This window comes from Sinocyclocheilus rhinocerous, unplaced genomic scaffold (genome assembly GCF_001515625.1).
Source record: "Sinocyclocheilus rhinocerous isolate Xijiao unplaced genomic scaffold, SAMN03320098_v1.1 scaffold1048, whole genome shotgun sequence".
NCBI lineage: Eukaryota > Metazoa > Chordata > Actinopteri > Cypriniformes > Cyprinidae > Sinocyclocheilus > Sinocyclocheilus rhinocerous.
This window is the reverse complement of record NW_015649578.1, coordinates 218,009-232,803: the sequence shown is the minus strand read 5'-3', so window position 1 is coordinate 232,803 and position 14,795 is coordinate 218,009. Positions and strand designations below refer to the sequence as shown.

At 36.4% G+C, this 14,795-nt stretch overlaps 1 long non-coding RNA gene across 1 annotated transcript in view; it reads left to right on the top strand.

Moving 5' to 3' along the window:
* Window positions 1-14,795, top strand: part of LOC107710789 (uncharacterized) — a 19,959-nt gene that overhangs the window by 1,119 nt on the left and 4,045 nt on the right. The gene's annotated exons all lie outside the window — the stretch shown is intronic.

Below are 14,795 nucleotides of genomic sequence, written 5' to 3'. Positions count from 1 at the left end.
CAAATCTGAATACTCAGAAAACGTGGTGAGCGTGATTCACCCCTCGGAGCCCACCGAGGGCGGGAAACTGGACGAGACCCTCAGTAAGCTCAGAGAAGGAGTCAAGAGAGAGATGGTGGATGTCCTCCGAGCCAATGTGGAAGAATTGATGCAAGAGCACCAGCAAGCTTGGGTGGATCTCTTCATATCTGGCAAGTCGACTGAGCACAGTCTGACATAATTGCTATTTATTCACTTAAAAAAATATCAGTATATACATTTGAGGTTCATTGTATGCACCTCAAAATAATTTGTACAGTTCTGAATTAAAGGGATAGCTCACCCAAAAGTGAAAATTCTGGAATAATTTACTCAACCTCAAGTTGTTCCAAACCTGTACGAATTTCTTTCTTCTGTTGAACTCAAAAGTAGATATTTTGAAAATGTTGATAACCAAACAGTTGCTGATAGCCATTGACTTCCATAGTTTTTTGTTTTGTTTTGTTTTTTTTCATACTATGGAAGTCAATGGCAACCAGCAAATATTTGGATACCAACATTCTTCAAAATATCTTCTTGTGTGTTCAGCAGAAGAGAGAAACTTATATAGGTTTGGAATTTTTAATTTTCGGTGAACTACCCCTTTAATTAATCTTAGGGGTCAAATCAAATTGAAGAGACAATTTGATTTTCATTTTAGACAAATCAAATTTTCCTTAATCTTAGAAGTATTCAGTGTGTTATGAAAACAAACAGTACATTAGTTTTAACTCAGAAAAAAAAGACTGGACAATTAAAAATTGGACAGAAATTGGAAAACTGCCACTAGCCAAATACAAGTATTGAGTGTAATGTAAATTGGCCTTCTCTACCAGCCACTGCACTCTTAAAAATAAAGGTTCCAAAAGGAGGGTTGTGCAGCAATGAACCATAAGAAGAACCATTTTAAGTGAACAACTCTTAAAATCTTAAAAACCAGGTTCCAAAAGAAAAATTTTTGGTTACCCAAAGAACCTTTCAGTAAACAATTCTTAAAATAACCATTTTCAGTTTGAAGAACATTTATAATAAAAAAAAAAAAAAAAAACTTTTTCCACTATAAAGAACCTTTTGCACAATGGAAAGGTTCCATGGATGTTAAAGGTTATTTTGGAACAAAAGATGCCAATAAATAACCTTTATTTTTAAGAGTGTACAAGATCTCAGATTAGCCTTTGACAGGTAATGCTGCTGATTAGAAACAACAACACACTCTTCTTGAATTCTTCTTGAGTAAGTGCCCTTTATATATATATATATATATATTTGCAAACTCTCCATGTGAATGCCATCTGATGCAATTCACTTTATATTACATATTAATAATATGAAAGTAGGTTCGCTTATTAGCATTATTCAGAATATATTTCCTTGTTATACTTTCAGACAAATAAATACGAGATTTGAGTCCACTTACAAGGCCAGGGACACCTCACATGTCAAGATAAATTGGGACAGAAATGCTATACCACTTTGCACAATAACTGTTTGCTTTACTTTAAGGACAATTTTTGGAATGTTATTTCTCTCATGAATACAAAAAGTCTCCCTTATATGTTAAATGTTCAAGTTTTACAGCTTAAAAAAGCTGTTTAGTTTTTGAGAATTTGATTAAAAATGTGTGTAAACATTTCAATCGTGCCTTCAAGTGTTTAAAAACAGGTCAGAGTCCATTTACAAGGCCAGAGACAGACAGTGTAAAAGCAAAGAGAAATGTTCTTTTTAATTCAGTTTACTACTTTGTTGTTAGAAAAACACAGAGATGACACCTACAGTATAATGATTTAATGCTTTGTGCATTTGTTCAGTTGCACGTATATGAGTTGCATGGGACAGTGCAAATAATATAAGCCAACCTGCAGTCTAAGTGTCTTTGCTGTTACTCATTTTACAAGTGTTTGCAGGGGTGTAAAAGACTAAAGTAATTTTACTGGATCACTGTACTTAAGTATTGTTTTGGGGGATTTCAACTTGAAAAGTACTCGTTACATTTTTATTTTTTCTTACACACATTAAATGTGGTAAACGGAAGCTCAAAGGTGCAAGAACCAATGAGGGTTGTCTTCACGCGTCAAACACACACGGCTGAGCTTCAGTTGTAACTTTCATCAGGGAAATTTCTGGCTTCAAACATCAAAAGTTGGTAATCAAATCTGAGGAAGCATACTGAGCTAGCAAAGTTGCTTTTTCCTATAAAAGTCTATTGATTATTTTTGTTAGTTTTGTTATAGCCAATAACTGCCTGTGTAGTATATTTGCTGAATGCACAACATTTGCTCACCCTCAAGTCTTTTCCTTACACACACCGATCGTTTCGCTAAGACGACACTGATTCATTAACAGGGGTTGTATGGGTTACCGTCGTGTTCATGTGTTCAGTTTTTAAGGTGTCATCTTGGGACGTCCTGTACAGTGCATTATATCCGTACAGATGGATTATTCTTTCTAAAAATCTTTCTGTGTTCATTTGAAGTAGAAGTCTCATATACATGTGTCTGACAAAACATTTTGCATTGAGAAGATGATTCAATATGATGAAAGAAGAATCATCTGATTTTTTTTTTTAAATACTCAAGTACAATTTAAAGTTGTATTTTTTTTACCAATGAGGGTTGTCTTCACGCGTCAAACACACACGGCTGAGCTTCAGTTGTAACTTTCATCAGGGAAATTTCTGGCTTCAAACATCAAAAGTTGGTAATCAAATCTGAGGAAGCATACTGAGCTAGCAAAGTTGCTTTTTCCTATAAAAGTCTATTGATTATTTTTGTTAGTTTTGTTATAGCCAATAACTGCCTGTGTAGTATATTTGCTGAATGCACAACATTTGCTCACCCTCAAGTCTTTTCCTTACACACACCGAACGATATTTTTTTTTAAATACTCAAGTACAATTTAAAGTTGTATTTTTTTTAATCCCACTCATGTATGTCTTTGGCCAAGATTATTTTAATTGAGTAAAATTTTCACTCAGTTTCTGTACTTTCACTTAAGACTAATATTTGAGTACTTTTAAGACGTGTCACTTCACATCCCGATATCAATCACTAAGTTAATAGGTCTAAATGTATTTATGTATTTTTATATCATCTGTGGTAGGTGTGGGACCATAAAATGTTCGTTCCAATCATATTTCTCTGTCCGAGGATTACGATAGGCTGTCCTAACTCCCTGTCAACGTATGTATTTGCATATTTTAATACGTCATCAGCGCGTTCATTACGCTATTGCAGACCGAGTGAGAATGGAAGGCGTTATTATTGTAATATTAAGAGCTTTGTACTGTAATGTTTTCTCACCGATGAATGAGACATGAGCTAATCTGACAGCGTTGCCAGGGCTCTACAGTGCGACCATTTTAGTTGCATTTGCGACTGAAAACTACTGCGTGCGACTATGAAAACATATTTAGGAGCACCAGTGCCAAATTTTTGATAAAATTTTGGATTATTGATTAGAAGGTGCTCCTAAATTTTTTACTGTGCTCCTAAATTTTTTAAGTTAGGAGCACAAGTGCTCCTAAAAAGAAAAATAAGCGTAGAGCCCTGGTTGCATTCAATCCTCCATCAACGCCGTCTCTCATCGTGTCGCTGGTTAGCCTCTGCTCTGCCGGTGCGCGGTCATGTGTTTTGCAGGAGGCGTGGCTTTGAAGAGTGATTTGCAGAGAGGGTGGGATCTTATGCTTTCAAAGCTAGCTTGCTATTGAATCATGTCGGTTCACTGTTTAGAGCACAAAATGAGACGGGACAGTTGAAAAGGCACTACTTGCTTATTATTAAACATGTATCACTCTTATAATGTTTAAGTAGGCAAATACAGTTTCACACGATCTGATGTGTATTCATATCACGTCTGCATATGCACTAATACCACTACTACTCCGTTAGACCTCTGCCATCAGTTATGAATACCTAAGTTACACCAGCTCACAGAAAAAGCTCCATTTATTATTTACATGTTATTTGTTAATGTGAAGCTTCCGCATTGTTTGCCGTGTGGGTCTCAAAAGTTCCTTCCCATGTTGGAATGATCAAAAGTGATCTTTTTTTTTCAGTTTTGTATTTGTTTGAATTCTGATGTGTTTTTATTAAATTAACAAAACAAGAGTTAGACAACATGCTGTTATTGTGACGTTCATTCACAATGATTTGAAAAGATTGACATAATCTGGGGTCATACGGTAAAACCTGTTAAGTAGCATTAGTGATGTGAAATGAGTACATCATATGAGTTGCCTTAAAATGTGTCTCCTAAGGCGTCTTTACACTGCCAAGTTAAGGCTGCTCTGTGCCTGCTCAAATTTTGTGTAAAGGTGCAATGCCCTGCAATTAAGCCTGCTCTGACCCTCCTCAGCCCATAGCATCACCGCATACAGTTGAAATTGCTGTGGAAATGCAATTATGCCACCTCTGAGCAGCATTAAACTGTCTGTGTAAAGACACCTAAATGCCACTTCAGAAGCACTTCTGTGCCACCTTTGCGGTGTAAATTTGTCACTAGCGTGTGTACCATGCTTGCTTAAAGGTATTTTTTAAATTAGTGGATGCAATAAATTATGTTTTAGCTTTGAAATGGCAACTCAAATGAGTAAAATCATTTCCCAAAGAGAGTAAGAGTAAACAACATTTTACTTAATTTTTGATTCAACTTAGTCATAGCTGGAATTCACACATCGGACACAGATGGCGTCAATCCTAATGCCTTCGTTCTGTTAATTTGTCAACACTTTACAATTAGCTTAGACTCATACTGAGGGCAAATAAGGAAACAGATGCACTGGATGGCGTAAATTCAACAGGTGAAAAATATGTGCTAAATTCCATTAAATAATAAATAATTGTAATAAATCCTTTTTTTCCATCAAATTCCATTTTTTGCACAACGAAAACGTAACACATCAAATGTTTTTCCCCCATCATAAATATGCATATTTACACTTTATTTGTTATTTCAACAGGATGATGTTACTGTCTGAAGCCTAATCCAGAGTGCAGAAACATTAAATATGACTCTATCTCTGGATGTCCTCTCAGGATTGATTTTAATCACTGGAGATGTACCAATGTATTTAATACATGTTTTCCATTTTGCTGTGTGAATTTAATTATGAACGTTATCTGAATGAACTTTATCTGATTTTGGTTGAGGATTATGTAAGTTAAAATATGAAGACTCTTTAAAGGTGCCCCGTTATGTGCAAATTGGTGATAAAATATCAACAATTATGAAGGATCCAAACAAGACCTGTATTCATTTATTCTTTTAGCATATAAACAAGCATAATAATACAATCTTAATAGAAACAAAATCAAATATGCAGCTCCTAAGCACTGATTTTATGTGAATGGAAAAAAAATCGTATAAAATCGCAATGAAATGGAAGTAGCGACAGAGCTTTTCTTCTGTCTTGTGACGAACATCTGAGTGTAACAGATTATTGAGAAGAACAAAAAAACAATGTAAGGTGTGAATTGGTGATTGGGTATAAATGAGTGGAGAAGTCTGGCAGAAGTCACCTTATTTTTACTGCAAGAATGAGTTGTGACATTTTGATTATGAGGTCCAAAAAAAAAAAATCAAAGATACATGAATGATGAAAAAAAAAAGCTGTATGAGAGAACTTCAAATGGAGGAATACATGTAATGTTTTAATTTCCATGGGAAAAGGTCACTTTGATTGAAAAAAAAAAAACTACAGCTTTCAAAAAATTGATTTGACGCCAATATGTAAAAGTGCTGATTGTACACCGGTTGTAAAAAAGGTTATTTTCCAATGATTACAAAAGTGCACAGACATTGTAAAGGTTGTAGGAGTGAACTGTTTTTATAGTCTGGGGTTGCTGGAGCTCCAGATAAGATTTTACATGCAAAAAAAAAAACAAATCATTTCTCGAAGGCAGTTAGCACAGGTGTGATGTAGTAAGTAGAAGACCTTACTCCATCTTTGTCAACGCTTCCTTCATCTTCATCACTGGGATGAGGACAGTCCTCCACAGGTTTGTCAACATCACCTCCCTGGACAAGCGTTTCTTACCCTGTAGGAGCTAAAATGTGATTATTTCACCACTAGAGGGCGATGTGCACTGTGGTGAGTAGATGTAGCTCACCTGTTCAACATCACATATTAACCTTCCCTTGAGGATGTATTGAACAGGTACTGGGGAACATATGGTTCTTAGCTCCACATGCTTTTATTGTAAATGTTGTTTGTTCATTAAATTAACCAGTCAAGAAATGGACATCGCTTTGTGGACATTGTTTATTCCAACCTGAGTCAACAACAATTATGCCATGGCTTATAGCAGGGAACCTCAAATCTGGCCCACGGGATCCACTTTCCTGCACAGTTTAGCTCTAACCCTAATCAAACACACCTGAGCATGCTAATCAATGTCTTCAGGATCATTAGAAAATCACAGGTAGGTGAGTTTGAGTAGGGTTGGAGCTAAACTCTGTAGCGCATTGGCCCTCCAGGGCAAGATTTGAGGAACCCTGGCTTATAGGAAAGCCACTTCATACCCATTACTTCTTTGTTTGGCTTCTGCAAAAGCAGAAACCCACATGTAAAAACTGATAATGAATGAATTTTCTGTTTACAGTGTTTACTTCTGATTTATCATTCAGAAGTAGAAAAATCCTTATGAACATTAGTAATAGAAATAGTTCACTTAAAAACTGTAAAAATGCTACCGTAAAATGGGTTAATAATAATATTAAGAGGCACACCGACTGGCAAACTGTAATAAATGTTTTAATTGGGAAAATTATTTAGAGATGCCATTATTTCTGGCATGGAAGGACAAAAACTTTTAAATTAGCCTAGGGTGGCGCTAGGGCGGGCCTTTTCACTCTGTATGTCACTTTAATTGTAAACAATAATAATAATAAAAACATTAAAACCTACAAAATATTAATACGATTAAACATGTAGCCTAATGCCTATATTTAATGTTTCTAGGCTATATGTATAAACAGTACCTGAAATAACCATTTACCGGATCATCAAGAACTTCAAGGAGAGAGGTTTGACTGCAGTGAAGAAGTCTTCAGGACGTCCCAGAGTGTGCAGCAAGCGCCAGGACCATCTTTTCCTGAGGAGTCAGCTACAGAATCGTTTCACCAGCAGTGCAGAGCTTGCTCAGGAATGGCAGCAGGTTGGTGTGAGAGCATCTGCACGCACAGTGAGGCCAAGACTTGGGCAACGGCCTGGTGTCAAGAAAGGCAGCAAAGAAGCCACTTCTCTCCAAGAAAAACATCAAGGACAGACTGAAATTTTGCAGGAAGTACAAGGATTGGACAGCAGAAGACTGGTGCAAAGTTATTTTCTCTGATGAATCTCCCTTCCGACTGCTTGTGACATCTGGAAAATCGATTGTTCGGAGAAGAAAAGGTTAACGCTACCATGAGTCCTGTGTTGTGCCAACAGTGAAGCATCCTGAGACCATCCATGTGTGTGGTTGCATTTCAACCAAGGCAGTGGGCTCTCTCATAATTCTGCCCAAAAACACTGCCATGAATAAAGAATGGTGTCAAAACGTCTTGCAAGACAATCCCATAGAGAACCTTTGGTCAGTCCTCAAAAGGCGAGTGGACAAGCAGAAGCCCACAAATTGTGATCAACTCCGAGAACTAATAAAGCAAGAATGGATTGCCATCAGTCAGGATTTGACCAAGAAGCTAATATCCAGCATGCCAGAGCGAATTGCAGAGGTTATGAAGAACAAGGGTCAACACTGTAAATATTCTCATTATCTCATTATATATTTTTGCCAATAAAATGCTTATCCTTGTTTTTCAGTATACCATAGAAACATGTGGAATAATAATCTACAAATTCTGAAGCAGCAGACTTTGCAAAACACAAAATTTGTCACTGCCAAAACTTTTGGCCATGACTGTAGGTATCTCAATTACAAGTTTAACAAAAAGTGTGCGTGTTTTTTTTTTTTTTAACTGTATCATGTTTAAAAAACGTTGTGCAAGTCATTCCTGAAGGAGAGAAATGAGAGGCGTTCTCCTGGGTCTGAGGAGATCTGCAGTTTACACGGTGAGGAACTCAAGCTCCTCTGTCTGGAGGACAATGAGCCTGCGTGTTCAGTGTGCAGAGATTCACAGAAATACACCAATCAAACATTCAGACCCATCAGTGAAGTTGTTCCATCATATAACGTAAGAGAGATTTACATATGAGTATAAACTTATGTATTAGTGATCACATTTCAGAAATCTATGGTGTCTTATAGATTTTCACTTAAAATTCTAGGAGGAGCTCAATACAGCAATGAAGTCCTTACAAGAGAAACTTAAACAGAGAGGAAACCTTAAAAGAGAGTTTGAGAAAACATTTAAATTTCTCAAGGTGAGGATTGATTCTTCTGACATATTACATACTTACATGACTAAATATTGATTAGAACAGCTGAACTGATTTGTCGGATATAATTACATGTTCCTTTATTGACTGTTTAACACAAAACATGTTGGGTTTCCATGTCTTACATGGACTTTCCATAGACATAATGGTTTTTATACTGTACGAACTGTATATTCTATCCCCTAACTCTAATAACCCTACCCCTAAACACAACCCTCACAGAAAAATTTGGCATTTTTACATTTTCAAAAGAAGACAATATCTTATGACAAATCTAGTATGAAAAAAAGTAAATCGTGCGCACAATTTACTAATTCGTTCCCTCATTTTAAGTAAATTGTGTGCACAAAATAATAATTTGTTCTACTTCCTGTTTGCATTCTCATAAACCTGTTTCTTTTATGTTATGTTATGTTATGTTATGTTGTTATGTTATTATGTTGTTATGTTATATGTTATGTTATGTTGACATATTACATACTTACATGACTAAATATTGATTAGAACAGCTGAACTGATTTGTCGGATATAATTACATGTTCCTTTATTGACTGTTTAACACAAAACATGTTGGGTTTCCATGTCTTACATGGACTTTCCATAGACATAATGGTTTTTATACTGTACGAACTGTATATTCTATCCCCTAACTCTAATAACCCTACCCCTAAACACAACCCTCACAGAAAAATTTGGCATTTTTACATTTTCAAAAGAAGACAATATCTTATGACAAATCTAGTATGAAAAAAAAGTAAATTGTGCGCACAATTTACTAATTCGTTCCCTCATTTTAAGTAAATTGTGTGCACAAAATAATAATTTGTTCTACTTTCTGTTTGCATTCTCATAAACCTGTTTCTTTTATGTTATATGTTATGTTATGTTATGTTATGTTATGGACAGAGACACTTTAACTGGGTTTTATTTCGAGTTGGGAATGAGTTATAGAGACTTTCTCAAAAGCCTTGCAGCGGTGCATGGAATAATTTTAAGTGAGAGGCATCTACATCGGTTATGAGAATGCGGACAGGAAATACAACAAATTAATATTTCATGCGCACGATTTACTTAAAACAAGGAAACAAATTATTATATAGAGCGCACAATTTACTTAAAATCGAGGGAACTAAATGGTATTGCATGCACGATTTAGTAAACCGAGGGAACAGATTTACTTTTACTTTTACTTTTTTCCCCTGCATGTCATGTGTGGGGCTCCATAAAAAATACTAGAATTACTTGTGGGGATACTTCATCCTCAAAACATAGTGTTTACCTGGACCACACATACAGTCGTTCGCATTATTTATTTTACTTTATTTATTTATTTATTTTAATTAGTTAATTCAGTTGTGAATAATGCAGTTAACAATTTGTAAATAATTTTAAAATATGCATGCATCTTATTTGTATCTGTAATATGTAGAAATTTGCTTGACTCGTCACATTCAGTTATGAATTACATGAATCATAAATGATAGCATATTTTTTATTCAAAAAATAATGCAAAATTTGATCAAGTTGTGTCGTTTGCATCACTGCATGGTACTGTCAGTCATTTAACATTTCTATAAAAAATTCATATATTAACTGTTTAACTTCTTACCATGCACTTTTTCACAGTTAAAACTTTTAACTAAAGCATCAAGCTGGAATTTGCATTCGTCTTCTGTGAACAGTAATGCCCGCCTTCTTTGATTTGACCAACTTAAACATTTTGACATTGACAAGTCTAAAAAAAATTTTACTTTTAAAACTTTTTGTCATCCTAGCAACAAACAGGGCGGTGCGTAATGAAGTGCAGCATCAAGAATACAAAATATTGTGACAATCTGGCCATTTGTAACTATTAGGGGGAACTTCCTATGGCCCTGCTAGAGCCTTTAGTCTTTAAAACGGTCACATGCTGAATTCATCCAGTCAATGATACTGACACCACAAATAAAGATGTTAACCCAGGGTTTAGGAATGTACAGTGTGAAACATGAGCATATGAATACACAGGATTAATTGATAACGTAAAGCAAGAAAACCCAGAATTTTGTTTACCAAGTTTAAGTGTAAAAAGCCCTAAAGGTTTCACATAAACACTGATTGACCGATAATGTCTCAAGTACCATCAGTCATAAGTTCATTCAGACATGGCTGCCACATTTTAAAGTTCAGTTGCTATACTTTCAAATTCTATTGCATATGAAAGTATTAAAAAGACATCCAAAACTGTCATTTTGTGAAGAGAAACTGATAAGATTCATTATGTATTATCACCCTACAGACACAGAACATCTACTACAGTACTACTTCAGAAAGTTAAATTTAGTTAACTGACCCACATTTAGCAAATGACTCTTCATGCTGATCCAGAATGATTTGCATCTTTGAGATGATTGAAGTGAATGTAATTTGATTTCAGTCTCAAGCTGAGCACACAGAGCATCAAATTAAACAGCAGTTTAAGCAGCTTCATCAGGTTCTCAGAGATGAAGAAGAAGCTACAGTCACTGCACTGAGGGAGGAAGAGGAGCAGAAGAAGCACAAGATGAAGGAGATCTACAGACACATCTCAGCTCTTTCACACACAATCAAAGACCTGGAGGAGACGATGAAGGCCAAAGACGTATTCATATTAATCAAGTGGAGGACAAATGCAAAAAAGTGTTAAATATTATGAGATGTATTGCAGGGGTGGAAAGGGGAGGAGATTTTAATTCATTAAAGTGTATATATACGTGTCCCTAATAAGATCTAGAATGGATTATGGGAGTGTGGCATTTGGTTCAGTGGCAAAATCAGTATTAGCAAGGCTGGATAAACTACAGACCCAGGCATTGAGATTATGTCTCGGAGCAATGAGAACATTCCCAAGTGTGTTCACTGCAGGTAGAGGTGAGGGAAATGCCTTTGAACCTACGGCAGAAGCAGTTGCTAGTGAATTACTGGATCAGTCTGCCCGCATGTGGATAGGCATCCAACCAAAAGTTTATTGAAAGATTGTTGGGAAAAAGGTAAAGAAAAAAAATTAAGTTTTGGTTGGACTGGGGATGGTGCAGCAAGAGGCTTGGGAGTGTATGGAAAGGAGTTTGGTAAAACTGTAGTATGGCCACCCTAACTCCAATGTGGATGTTTATTACACCAGTATTGGATTAGGAACTATTACAGATCAAGACAGAAAACAAACATATTTAATAAAGTACCATATGGTATAAGTAGATCATTATTTGCAGATGATGGGGCACTTTGGAAACGTGGGAAAAAATTTGGAATATTAAGAAAATACAGGATGGAATACATCACGTTAAAAAGTGGGGATTGGAATGGGGGTTTAAGTCTTCTGTGGAAAAGTAAAAAATTATGGTTTTCTCTAAAAAGAAAAACAAAGATATTAATCTGAAGTTGTATAGGAATATTCTAGAAAGAGTTGAAAGTTTTCGTTTCTTGGGGGTGTGGTTTGATTCAAGGCTAACATGGAGAATTCATATTAATCAAGTGGAGGACAAATGCAAAAAAGTGTTAAATATTATGAGATGTATTGCAGGGGTGGAAAGGGGAGGAGATTTTAATTCATTAAAGTGTATATATACGTGTCCCTAATAAGATCTAGAATGGATTATGGGAGTGTGGCATTTGGTTCAGTGGCAAAATCAGTATTAGCAAGGCTGGATAAACTACAGACCCAGGCATTGAGATTATGTCTCGGAGCAATGAGAACATCCCCAAGTGTGTTCACTGCAGGTAGAGGTGAGGGAAATGCCTTTGAACCTACGGCAGAAGCAGTTGCTAGTGAATTACTGGATCAGTCTGCCCGCATGTGGATAGGCATCCAACCAAAAGTTTATTGAAAGATTGTTGGAAAAAAGGTAAAGAAAAAAAATTAAGTTTTGGTTGGACTGGGGATGGTGCAGCAAGAGGCTTGGGAGTGTATGGAAAGGAGTTTGGTAAAACTGTAGTATGGCCACCCTAACTCCAATGTGGATGTTTATTACACCAGTATTGGATTAGGAACTATTACAGATCAAGACAGAAAACAAACAAGTGGATTTGATGAATGAATTTGATAAATATGTGAATCAAAAATACACACAATTTAAGCATATTTATACAGATGGATCAAAAGACCCGGTAACAGGAGTTACAGGAGCTGAGGTCGTAGTCCCTAGCCAGAAGAGTGAAATGTGCAGGAGGACATCAGATAACCTAAGTGTATATGCTGTTGAGATGTTTGCTATCTTGATGGTGATAGAATGGATTGAACAGAATAAAGCAAACAGAGCTTTCATTTGTAGTGATTCAGTCTCTGTTCTGAGGAGTCTCAAGTCCGGTATGATTAGGAATCATCAGGAGCTTTTTTATGATATATTGTCTATTTATTCAAGAGTTAAAAATAAATGTTATGAAGTTGTATTAATGTGGGTTCCAGCGCATATGGGTATTCTAGGAAACGGAAAAGTAGATAAAATAGCTAAGCAAGCATTGCAAAAAAAAATATAGATGTGTCTATTAGTCTTTCAAGATCTGAAGGAAAGAGTATTGTATGGGGAAACATAATTAAAGAATGGCAGCAGAGATGGGATCAAGAACTAAAAGGAAGACATCTATATGCATTAAAGGAAAGAGTTGGTATAATGGAAAGTAGAGCCATTTTAGGTAGGTGTGCTCTTAACTTTTATAAAGAATATCTCTTTGGATTTGAGACTTTAGTCTTTGCAACTTTACAGATCTTCTTTATGCACCAAGAGCTTGTAACACTCCAAAGAGAAAGGAAAAATTGAAATCGCATCATATGACCCATTTAACCAGATTAAGAATAGGACCCAGTGAATTAAAAAGTACGCTTTATATGATAGGAAAACACCCAACAGGACTTTGTGATCAGTGCCAAGTGCCTGAAAATGTAGAACATGTGCTTGTGTATTGCACAAAATATAAAATTCAAAGGATGATATTGGTTAAAGACATGGCGGAAATAGGATTAACAGGAATTAAATATTTGATTTGTTTTTTAACTAAGACGGGGCTAATATATGGCAAGAATATGAAAAACATGATACTGTATATGGAAAGTAATTAGCTCCAGAAGATGGCGGTAATGCAACACCAAGGATGCAAACTGCCGTTAAAACCAAAAGAAGAAGAAGAAACGTTTCAGGTAGTGCATGCCTCCATATGAGGACCTGAGGAAATGCATGATTGATGCATTTTGTGCATGAGTGAGGAGCGTGCATGTTTGGTTTTCAAGGAAACTGAATGCATATTGAGAGGCTTTGCTTTGATACCTGCAGATTCACGTGACTCATATGTTGTGTGTGTGGGCAAGAAGCATGTGCATTCAGCTCTCGGGGGAGTTGAATGCGCTCCTTGCGGTTATTTCTTTGTGAATGTAACGTTATCGTATGCATTCGCGGGACTACTGAGAAGGAAGGTAAGAAACCCGGTTCTTCTTTGTTTCACCTTTTACCTGAGATTTTAGACAGCGTTTGCATGAGCGCGTTCACCTCTCGCAGGCTCATAGCGATGCATTCCTGGCAGTGGATTCTGTTCTTGCTTGATACTCGAGAGAATCTAGCGTCTGTACGGAGCGCATTAGGCTCTGAATGCATGCTACGTGATGCAGTCGCAGTGAGATTTCTAGCCTAGCGTCCGTGGTTTGAGTCCTGCTGCTGCCGAAGCAGCTAGCCGGACTGTTCGCTTAGATTGTAGAGGTGTGCACAAATAGTCGAATATTCGATCAGTAATTATTATTCGAAAAATAAAAACACTTCAAATTTTACTACGTGTTGCTTTGCTGGCCGTAAATGCAAAGCACGCAAACTAAAAGTCAGTTATAACTAAATGCACTGGGTGTAACCATGGAACGTGTTAACAAGTTGATTTATTTGATCACATAATGTCGTCTGCCTCCTGAAGTTTGGAATTATTTTGATCAAAATGACCTTTACTAAATGATCTTTCAAAATGGAATTATTTTTGATCAAATGAATCAGTGAAACTGAGTTATCATAATATCACCACCACAATGAGAAATCACATGAAATCCAAACACTAGTGGACTGAGGAAAGACAGCTGTCCATCACTGCATTACGAATGCAGGCAAGCGCAGCTGTGAGCTGAGAAGAGACGTTACTGTATCTAACAGCGATCTGATCTGGAGGCATATGCTTCCTTTAAGTTTCCTCAAGAGAGAGTGGTTTAAGAACAGAAAACACAAAGCGCTGTAAGAAACTTTGCTTAGCACACCCTTATCTTTGTGTCTCCTGAACGTCTGTGTTGTCGCGCATTCCTATTGTTATCAGACTGAGAAGCCAACTTTAACATAGGCCGACTCCAGTGTATGTACGTTCCGTACTGTAATTTGCACTGTCTGCTTTATTTTTCCATTTGCTCTGCTTGAACTTAAATGAT